Below are 12,032 nucleotides of genomic sequence, written 5' to 3' on the forward strand. Positions count from 1 at the left end.
CCAATTTAATCTGTAGATTCATGTTTCGTATAGCCTCGAGATATTCTGATTCTTGTAGAATAGAATGAATTTTAAATGTAATATTGACCTGATTATAGTGTTTAGCATTGTATTATATATTCCATAGCTAGTTATTTAATTAAGCATTGTATTATATATTCCATAGCTAGTTATTTAATTACTATTACTGTTAGTATATGTAGAACTTTATTTCTTGCTCTTTAAAATTACGGAAAGAATTCATTTTATAAGTATAGTATTTATATAGTTTAATAGTAGTGATTTTTGATTATTATTTCAGTGCTTATTTAAGCGATATTTTCGTAACGTAGATAGTATTAGTATTGGAATTAATTATTTCATTGTTTTTCGTGGATGTACGTGTCTATATTATGGGAAACCTGAGTTCGACTCTTGATGATAATTAGTGTAGATCGAATTCCACGTTAGGCTGTAGATTTACGTCTTATATAATCAAATCAAATCTAATCCTTCTAGACTAAGTTTTTCAAAGAAATGATAATGAATGGGGAATTTATTTACCTCTAATGTGATACTTAATTGCTAAAAATAGTGATTATTTAAATTCTTATACGTATTATCATTTGAATTACGTTTTTCTTGTTTGTCTTAAAATAGAATTTGAAATGAAGTTCCTCGTACATAACTGTTCAGTTCATTTTCCTAAACTACAAACGGATGGAATTCCAACTACTTTGTTTACAAAATCTAAGTATTACCAAGGGATTTATGGAGTCTTATGTTACTTTAAAGAGTGTGTAACATTATATTCAGAAAAAACGATATTGAAATTAGTAATGCGAAAAAGAAAATTTGTCAATTATAGAATTCTTTCTTTTTCGTTTGTACAGAAAGATTATATGGCTCAGATTTTTGTCTGATATATCGTCGGAGATATTCTGATTCTTTTAGAATAGAATGCAATTTAATATAATATTTCCTTGGATATAGTGTTTAGCATTGAGTTATACAGGTTTATTATTTAGTTTACTATTACGTTATTATATGTAGGAATTTATTTTCTTGTTCTTTGACACTACTTGCTGAAAACAATACATATTCGCGTCAAATCACTTAGAGCACGTATTTTCTGTGTAGGAAACTTGAGTTCGACTCTTGATTGATTCCAATTTAATCTGTAGATTCATGTTTCGTATAGCCTCGAGATATTCTGATTCTTGTAGAATAGAATGAATTTTAAATGTAATATTGACCTGATTATAGTGTTTAGCATTGTATTATATATTCCATAGCTAGTTATTTAATTAAGCATTGTATTATATATTCCATAGCTAGTTATTTAATTACTATTACTGTTAGTATATGTAGGACTTTATTTCTTGCTCTTTAAAATTACGGAAAGAATTCGTTTTATAAGTATAGTATTTATATAGTTTAATAGTAGTGATTTTTGATTATTATTTCAGTGCTTATTTAAGTGATATTTTCGTAACGTAGATAGTATTAGTATTGGAATTAATTATTTCATTGTTTTTCGTGGATGTGCGTGTCTATATTATGGGAAACCTGAGTTCGACTCTTGATGATAGTTAATGTAGATTGAATTCCACGTTAGGCTGTAGATTTACGTCTTATATAATCAAACCTAGTCCTTCTAGACTAAGTTTTTCAAAGAAATTGATAATGAATGTTTGGATTCCAAGTTAATCTGTAGATTCATGTTTCGTATAGCATCGAGATATTCTGATTATTGTAGAATAGAATGAATTTTAAATGTAATATTTACCCGAATATAGTGATTAGCATTGTATTATATATTCGGTAGCTAGTTATTTAGTTACTATTACTGCTAGTATATGTAGGGCTTTATTTCTTGCTCTTTAACATTACGGAAAGAAATCATTTTATAAGTATAGTATTTATATAGTTTAATAGTAGTGATTTTGATTATTATTTCAGTGCTTTTCGACTATCGATGATAGATAATGTAGTACGAATTCCACGTTGATTTGTAGATTTATGTCTTATATAATCAAACCTAGGCCTTCTAGACTAAGTTTTCAAAGAATTGATAATGAATGGGGAATTTAATCAACTCTAAAGTGGTATCTAATTGCTATAGATAGTGATTATTTAAATTCTTATACGTATTATCATTTGAATTACGTTTTTCTTGTTTGTTTTAAAATAGAATTTGAAATGAAGTTCTTCGTACATAACTATTCAGTTCATTTTTCTAAACTACAAACGGATGGAATTCCAGCTACTTTGTTTACACAATCTAAGTATTACCAAGGGAATTATGGTATCTTATGTTCCTTTAAAGAGTATGTACCATTATATTTAGAAAAAACGATAACGAAATTAGAAATTTGTACACGCAACCCCGTTATCAGCAACGGTTTTTGATTTACATTACCCTGCTAGCATTGACCTTAAGGAAATGTTAGAGTTAGGAGGATATAGATATTTTTTATCCGTAGTGTCATCACTTATCAAATCTTGTTGACCATTATATGATGCAACTTTTTTTTCGCATTAAAGGTTCGTCTGAAAAAAAATTCAGATTTGTGCAATTTTTCAAAGTTTGGTAGTCAGATATAGCTACAGAAACGATTAGCCGGATATAAGTGTAGGCACATCTTTAATAGTGTAATTCAAATTGCGGACCTAATGTCAACATATACAGAGCTATGTAAGAATGCATCATGTATTATATCACAGAATATTACATTGCTACTCCTTCTGTATATAGGATAGGTCAGTGTTTCTGTCTATACATATATGCTATCTTTTGTTGTTCAGCATTACGTCACTTGATGTGAGATCATCACATTAACACTTCTCACTTTTAATATTTATCTTTACACGTATGTAGTTCATTCATTAAAAAAGTAAACTTGCGATGTTTAACAATGATGATGATGAGCGTGTACAATAGATTTCAATCTTTTAATGGTGTCATTCATTTTTAATGTTAAACTTTCGTTTTGAAAGTAATTAATTTTCAGCAGCGGGTGAGGAGCGCTGCTGCACTCTACAAAACTCCTCAAGAAGCCAATATTATCACCCTGAGGAAATGCAAGGTGATTTCTGTACTTTTAAAAATAATTACTTTCAAAACCCTTTTGTGCTTACCTCTTTTATCTTTTCATTTGCTTTTCATTATTTCACTGTACTTCAAAGGTAGCACTTAGTCATTTCCCTTACCTTTCCATGTATATGCAACTATATATAGTATTTTACTCAACATTATGCGTATATATATATATATATATATATATATATATATATATATATATATATATGAAGAAGAAATGAAAACAGGATTATCTTGCGTTTAAACCTGTTAGAATATGAACTGCTCAAAGGAATGTGACGCATCTATCTTTTAGCAATAGGTAAGTTTTAAATATCTGTTTTCAATAACAGATAAATAATTACTTTTTATTTAAAATAAAATACTTGTTTTCTTTCAAGGAACAATTCATGTTCACCACGTAAATTAACGATTCATTCTTGTTTCTTTACAGTACACTTTAAAAGAGGATACGTCTTCAAGAGACACTGAATCAAGATTTTCTACGATCAAACAGGTACGAAGACGAAACACTGATCAAAGATCATCTCTCTATCTCTCTATCTCTCTTTTACAAATAAATAAGTTTTATAGCTTTCTTTCGGATAAAAAAAAGATCCATAACTGCTTTTCGTCTTTTAGAATATGTATGATAATATTAATAATTACTTATTTCTTTTAGGTAAAACATTTGCTTCTTTTTTTTTTACAAAATTCAAAACGAAGTATTGAAATTATATAAGTTACAACCGGGAATTGAATTCGTGTGTTACAAGAATAAGTCAAATGCATACAGATGCAATATTCAATGGAACGGTTATTTGCTTTAAAGAAGAGAAAACTATTGGTTAGTATAGGAATATTGATAAAAAATACCATTGGTAAAAAATATATAGTATTAACTGTACGAATTTCTTTTCTAAAAAATAAGAAAGAAGGAAGGAAAGAAAAGTTAACTTTGACTTTTCGTGCTAAGAAAATATAGTTTAATGTTTTGATCAACACCGAAGCTATGTGAGTCATAAATTATTGTAGTATTTCAAGAAGTAAACTGGAGTTATTGAACGAATAATTAGATTGCATATTGACTGAAATTGCGATCTTTACTGGTATCAAATGGTATTTGCTTAAGAGAAAAGACAATTAATGATAGGTATTGTTTTATTTAGGATTTTTATATCTTCTTAAAATATGAAGATTGTTAGTGTTGCAATTATAGTTACTTGTTTTTCTTCCAGGAAACAAGTTCATGTTCACCGCGTAAAGTAACTGATTATTCTTGTTTCTTTACAGTACACTTTAAAAAAGAGGATACGTCTTTAAGAGACGCTGAAAACTACCTGAAGCAACATTTTCTACGGTCAAATCTGATCGAAGACGAAACACTGATCAAAGAGCAGTGACGCAACTCTCTCTCTTTTACGAATAGGTAAGTTTTATCTTTCTTTCAGATAAAAAAAAAGATCCATATCTGCTTTTCGTCTTTTAAAATATGTATGATAATATTAATAATTACTTATTTCTTTTAGGTGAAACATTTGCTTCTTTTTATTTTTAAGTTAAGATAAAGAAAAACCTATAGATACGGTGTTTTGTTCATTAGAATACATTATTCGTAAAACCTTTTTTTTCTTGCAAGATACATTCATTAGAGATTCAAACTGCACGAATAGGTTACTGCGGTTCGTTAAAGATATTAATAACATTCAATACCAAAGATGTATGAGATGTAAACCTATATTTACAAGATTCAAACGGAGAATTGAAATGATATAAGCTACTATCAGGAATTGAACTCAGATGTTCCAAGTATAAGTCAAATGTATACAGTTGCAATATTCACCGGTACGGTTGTTTGCTTTTAAAAAAGAGAAAACTATTAGTTAGTATAGGAATATCGTTGGTAAAAAATGATAGTTTATAGTATTTGCTTTAAAAAAAGAGAAAACTATTAGTTAGTATAGGAATATCGTTGGTAAAAAATGATAGTTTATAGTATTAACTGTACGAATTTCTTTTTTAAAAATAAGAAAGAAGGAAGGATGGAAGTAAAAAACTTAATTTTGATTTTTCGTGCTAAGTAAATATAGTTTAACGTTTTGTTCAACATCGGTGCTATGTAAGTCATAATTATTGTAGTATTTCAAGAACTAAACTAGAGTTTCGAATTAATAATTAAATTGCATGAAGATGTGATATTTACTGTTATCGTGTGGTATTTGCTTAAGAGAAAAGAAAACTAATGAATAGGTGTTGTTTTTATACTATACTATGCTCAAATTAAGAAACGAATTGACATTTAGAGAAAAACTGTTATTCTGTTGTCACATTCATGAGTAGGCCACTAAGGCATCCTCTACAACTTTACCCTCTATAATGGAAAATAATTTTAAGAGGACAATTCAGTGATATACTCATTATGAGGCAACAGAGTAACAGTTTTTGTCTAAATGTCAATTCGTTTCTTATTTTGAACAGAGTATAAGAAAATGTACATACAATGAAAGAATGTCAAGAATACTTGTTATTTCTCGTTCTTGTTCTTTCTCATTACGGGAAGAAATAATTTTATAAGTATAGTATGTTGCTATAAGATAAGTGTACTTTTTGAAGATTAATTTATATTTTCTGATAATAAAAATTTGTATTTCTTTATTTCCAGAAAAGATGATGCCAATCCCCCGTAGTGTTGCAATGACCATTGTAGGGTATTGTGAAGATAAAATCAGAAGAAGAGGAAACAAAAAGATGTACTATATTTCTAGTGTCTGTCCAAACAATAAATTGATAAAAAGAAGATGGCACACATACGATGATTGTGTCAATGTGATGCTATTAGAACTTTATCAAAAGGAAAAAAAGAAAGAGAAAGTGTAGATAAAACGATTTTGGGAGTAAAATGAGACTTAGAGGGTAAGTGTATGCGAAACCAAAGTGAAATGATAAAAGAAAAGAAATGGTTAAAGGTGAAGTGATATTTGGACTACCATAAAAAGCCAAAATGAAGAAAAATGAAAGAAAATTGTAAATATTTGTGTATATATACATATATTAAAATAAAAAGAAAAGGAATTTAAATTCCCTGTAGATAAAATTTGTTGTGAAATTCATGCTTTCATCCCATTTAATTCTATACGCTGATACCTCTTACCGAGAAAGGTCATATTTGTGGAACGTATCTTTATTTGTTCAGGGTCTTTACATAATGTACAAACCTATTACATTTTAGGTTTGAGGAGTGTGGTGTCTCACTGATAGAGGATTTACAACCAGTACTTCATTTTTTCAAATGTTCGATTCTCGATGATGGAGAGAGAGAGAGAGATAGAGGGAGCATTGAACACTTGAAAGCATTATATTGCTTCGAAATGAAGAGCTTCGAACAATGTATATCATATGCTACGCTAAAATCAATACGAAGTGCCATATATGTGAAATTCTTTTTTTATGCAAGGATTAATTCAACTCTAAATCGTGAAGTACTTTTACTTTTATTAAAGTGTAAAATTTCCAAACAAATATACAATGTTACTCTTGTGCAGATCACATCTTTGCAATCTGTTCCTACCTCAATCCGAGTTCATGTTAATAGGTAATTGTGATAAACAAAAACTGTGAGCATTAGTTCACCTGTTTACTTCTACTTTGTTCATTCCTGTATTTTTTATTTTTATGTTTGTTATTTTTCTAAAGCAATTATGTCAGGTTAGAAGAACATGAATCTTTTTCTTTCTAGTACGTGTATTGTTCTTCTACTCATAAATTCAATGAATTTCAGGATGCATGATAACTCTGTGATATAACGTTTATTTACATTGTCATTCTATCAACTATTATTTTTTCGTCTTAATCATATGTCCTTTTACCGAGAAAGGGTATATTTGTGGGGGCGTATCTTTATTTCTCCGAGGGTCTTTACATGATGTACAAACCTATTACATTTTAGGTTTGAGGAGTATGGTGGTTCAGTGGTAAAGGATTTAAAATCAGTACTTCGTTTTTCAAATGCTGAAGCTTCTTGGTATGCATCCTGTTGGAACTTAATGGCGATCCGTGCCTCATTTTGTCAATCATCACACCTTCAGTTAATTACTTTAAAAAAAAAAGAAAGATAACGAATTCGAAATTTGCTATAACTTAGTAGAATGAGAATGTATGAGTAGATCATGAAAACTCACGGACATGATGTTCGGAGATGAAACTAGGGACTGCATGCACTTTGCCACAGTGCACGACAATTAGTAATAAAAAATTATAAGCTTACTTGATCGGAGATCGAACTGGGGACCGCATGCACTGGGGGTTGCGGAACAATGCTCTACTATACTAAGTATTCATCTGAAAGAATACGTCGTTGCTTTATCACTGAACCACACACACAAACTTTCACATATTTCTTACGTTCGAAACGTAAGAAAATATTTCAGTTTAACGTACCACGATTATGCTCATTATGTTGAGGAAGACGAATGATTAAGACAAATGAATGAATGAATGAATACTTAGTAAAATAAAAATATATAAGTAGACCATGAAAACTCACGGACACTATGTTCGGAAGTCGACCACAGTGGGCGGCAATTAGTAATAAAAAATTATAAGCTTACTTGATCGGAGATCGAACTAGGGACCGCATGCACTGGGGTTACGGAACAATACTCTACTATACTAAGTATTCATCTGAAAGAATACGTCGTTGCTTTATCACTGAACCACATACACAAACTTTCACATATTTCTTACGTTCGAAACGTAAGAAAATATTTCAGTTTAACGTACCACGATTACGCTCATCATACAGATAGACAGACAGAAAGATATACACTTAGATAGTACTTATTGTCTTTTCGAGTGCAGAATAATACGCGTTCAATACTACACAGAGGCTTGTAGTGTTTGAGCCCCGTCGCCCAAAGCTTGGACATCTCCCCAACAAAAAAAATCTTGATGCACGCCTGTGTACATAGCTAGTATACGAATTCTATGACGGGATTCTGAGCATTTTAAAAGAAATTGATGATAATAATAGGGAATATTTTAACTACTTTCGTCCTTTTAAAGTAATATCACACACAGCTTAGACTATAATATGGAGAAAACTGTACAAAGTTCAACTTCCTAGATCAACTTAAAGAAATGGAGAAATGTTCTCTTATTTGAGAATAGACAATTGTTTTAACTTGAAGATTTGTGCCCCATGATGAAATCGTGGGGTGCTGTGGATCAGTGGTAAAGCGTTCACCTCCGGTGATTGGGGGCCCCTGGTTCGATCCTAACTTTCGTCGTGTGAACTTTGTGGTGCATATAGCTTCGCTGCTGAACGGAACGTTAAACTCAAAAATCAATCAACATCATGTGTACATGAGTAACGACATCCGAGATGTATAAGCAACACTAGTTTTGTCAAGTTTTAGATCTCAAACACTGTTTTAATATTACCTAAAACACACACATACATATCTTCGCTTCGTGTTGTCTGAAACCATGACCTAAGATAATGTTGACGCGATAGCTGGAGAACAACATTGAAATGCAAAACATGTTCTGTTATCTTATTTTTCTGCTCTTTGCAAGTAGATAGTGCAGATACAGAAACTCTCTCAGTTCGTTGACTTATGTATGTGTTTTTAACGTTAGATTTCACTCTTATTAACATTAGAAAATTATGAAATTAACTTCAGTGCCTCTGTGGTAGAGTGTTTACCTCTGGTGCATGAGGTCCCGTGTTCAAATCACGTCTTTTTTTTCTATATACTTGTCATTAATTTTAGCGACCACAAATTCCCTGCTTCCTTTACAACTTAACGAAAAGATGCTATTGACTGCCCCCGGAAAACCGTCCTTATCATTTCATTTTTACGTTCCAGAGGGCACGGTGACTCAGTGGTAGAGCGTTCACCTCAAGTGCTTGGGTCCATGATTCGATCCCAGTTCGTGCCCTATGAACTTTGTGGTGGACAAACATCGTATGCGTGGATTTCCCTTCGGAGTTCACCAGTTTCCTTCCACTTTCTTCATTACATCATTTCATTCATTTTTTCATTATCACCTCTCCTTCATTAGCCTAGTAGACGTAACCGCAGGACGTAAAACTCACTTTTCACTTGTCCCATCGCCGTCCATTAGTATAGTACACTCAGTCTAACCGGCATAATCGTGGGACGTTATACTGAAAGATTTCATTTCATTTTTCGTTCCAGAGGACAGGGTGGCTCAGTGGTAGAGCGTTCACCTTAAGTGCTTGGGGGGGTCCCTCGTTCGTCTTCCATTAGCATAGTACACTTAGCCTAACCGGCATAATCGTGGAACGTTAAACTCAAAGATTTCATTTCATTTTTTCGTTCCATGGGGAACGGTGGCTCAATGATAGAGCGTTCACCTTAAGTGCTTGGGGGTCCCTCGTTCGATCCCAGTTCGTACCCTATGAACTTTGTGGTGGACAAACATCGTATGCGTCGATTTCCCTTCGGAGTTCACCAGTTTCCTTCCACTTTCTTCATTACATCATTTCATTCATTTTTCCATTATCACATCTCCTTCATTAGCCTAGTAGACGTAACCGTAGGACGTAAAACTCACTTTTCACTTGTCCCACCCACACAGATTATACTATTTTCATTTGCTAAAACACACATATCTTCGCTTCGTCTGGACTCCACGTACTACAGATACATAGACAAACGGAGAAACAAGTAGACATATTATCAAAATTTTAAGACACACAAGCTATCGATTTCCCTTCGGAGTTCACCAGTTTCCTTCCACTTTCTTCATTACATCATTTCATTCATTTTTCCATTATCACATCTCCTTCATTAGCCTAGTAGACGTAACCGTAGGACGTAAAACTCACTTTTCACTTGTCCCACCCACACAGATTATACTATTTTCATTTGCTAAAACACACATATCTTCGCTTCGTCTGGACTCCACGTACTACAGATACATAGACAAACGGAGAAACAAGTAGACATATTATCAAAATTTTAAGACACACAAGCTATGATTATTATTACATTATTCACATCATAAAGTTCCGTCTTTCAAAATCATTAGTTTAACAGTCATAATCGTGGAACGTAAAACTCACTTTGGGTGTTAGACAAAAAGCTATGATTATTATTACATTATTCACATCATAAAGTTCCGTCTTAGGACCCTAGTGGATCAATGGTACAGTGCTCATCTTTGATGTATGGTGTATCCAGGTTGTAATCCAGCCCCAGACAAGTGAACTTTCTGGTAGACAAAATTACTAGTTTAACAGACATAATTAAAAATTGGACGTAAAACTATGATTCGACTCGAACGAATATTTCTGGTGCATTGGGATCCATATTTCGATCCTAGCTAACAACAAGTGAAATTTCTGGTGAACAAGAGCGTTCATCTTTTGTGCATAGGTCTCCGAGTTGAAAATGAAGCCCTCCTTCCCCGTGTTCAACTTTTGCTTTCAACAAATGAATTTTATGATAGACAAACACCGTATGCGTGGATTTCCTTCGGAGTTCTTCCGTTTCCTTCCACTTTTTGAGTGTACGTTGATTGATGGTACAGCGTTCACCTCTGGTGTTTGAGGTGGGGCCCTGGTTTCAAACCCCAGCTCCCTCCGTCAAGTGAACTTTCTGTGTTGGACAAACAACACGTACGTGGTTTTTTTTCGGTGTACTTTCGTTTCCTCCCACTTTCTTTATTCTATCATTTCATTCATTTCTCATCATCACCGTCTTCTTCAGTCTAGTCAATATATCCATGAAACTTAAAATTGGAAGTTATTATTATTATTATTATTATTATTATTATTATTATTATTATTATTATTATTATTATTATTATTATTAAAAATAAACCAAGAAGTTCCGTTACTAGTGATATACATATATCCTAATTACCAGTCTTATGGCGGCTCCCTTTCCTAAATTTAGGGGGACACAATGACTCATTGGTCTATTCATCTTCCTAGCATATGCTACAGACAAACAGACAAACGTCAGCCGGTGTTCACTGACATTTTGTCACTTCAATGCAACGTTTTCTTATCATCGCTTGATTAATAAAGCGGTAGGTAGGTAGGTTTGTGTTTTGCTTTTCGATAAGCTAATCTTCTCTTCTCTTGAATACGAAGCAACAGACAAAGAAAAAAAAAGATACTGGGAAAACACATTTCTTTGACGCTGCTGTATATATATATATATATATATATATATATATATATATATATATATATATATATATATGTATGACTGTCTGTATCTGTCTGTAGAATCTGGTTTCTTTATCACACACGAAACAACTATGAATAAATACACTTTATAACTTTATTCTTTTTTTAAAGACAAAGACTAAAAAATAAAGACAAATATATTATTTTACTCTAGTTCGATTCTTAGTGAAAGAGCATTAAATATTTCTATTTCGTTCCTTTCTGTCGTGAAACGATGTGCTATATACGTGAAATTCTTTTTTTTTTCATGCAAGGATTAATTCAACTCAATGGTCGTGAAGTACAGGTCTTGCGTTTGATTCTTAGGTCTTGCGTTTGATTCCCGTGTCCTGCTGGTTCGATCCTCGTTGAGAAAACATTACACATTTTAAGACATGAAAGTCATTCGATCCTTTCTGTCGTGAAAACGAAGTGAAATTCTTTTTTTTTCATGCAAGGACTAGTTCAACTTTAAAATCATGAAGTACCAAATTCGATCCCAGCTCCCTACCAAAGTAGAATTTTGTGTAAAGTCTTTATTTCATACGTTAGCGAAGCTACAATCAAGATTAGTTGTCTACTACACTTTCACTCCCAAAATAATAATAATAATAATGTGATGCTGTATTTTTTAAATTTTATTTTTATGGTTGTTATTTATGTTTTAATACCACTTTGGTCCGGGTTCGATTCTCGATGATAGAGAGAGAAAGGGATCATTGAACACTTGAAAACATTATAGTGCTTCGAAATGAAGAGCTTCGAACA

General features: G+C 32.1%; 1 long non-coding RNA gene across 1 annotated transcript; it reads left to right on the plus strand.

Moving 5' to 3' along the window:
• Positions 1-244: 244 nt before the first annotated feature.
• Positions 245-6,249, plus strand: LOC145675908 (uncharacterized). The gene is made up of 3 exons (XR_014129237.1): positions 245-3,578; positions 4,355-4,490; positions 5,724-6,249. It is a non-coding gene; the product is annotated as an uncharacterized LOC145675908 (long non-coding RNA).
• The last annotated feature ends 5,783 nt before the right edge of the window (positions 6,250-12,032 follow it).

This window comes from Thermobia domestica, chromosome 18 (genome assembly GCF_964235325.1).
Source record: "Thermobia domestica chromosome 18, izTheDome1.hap1.1, whole genome shotgun sequence".
Lineage (NCBI taxonomy): Eukaryota > Metazoa > Arthropoda > Insecta > Zygentoma > Lepismatidae > Thermobia > Thermobia domestica.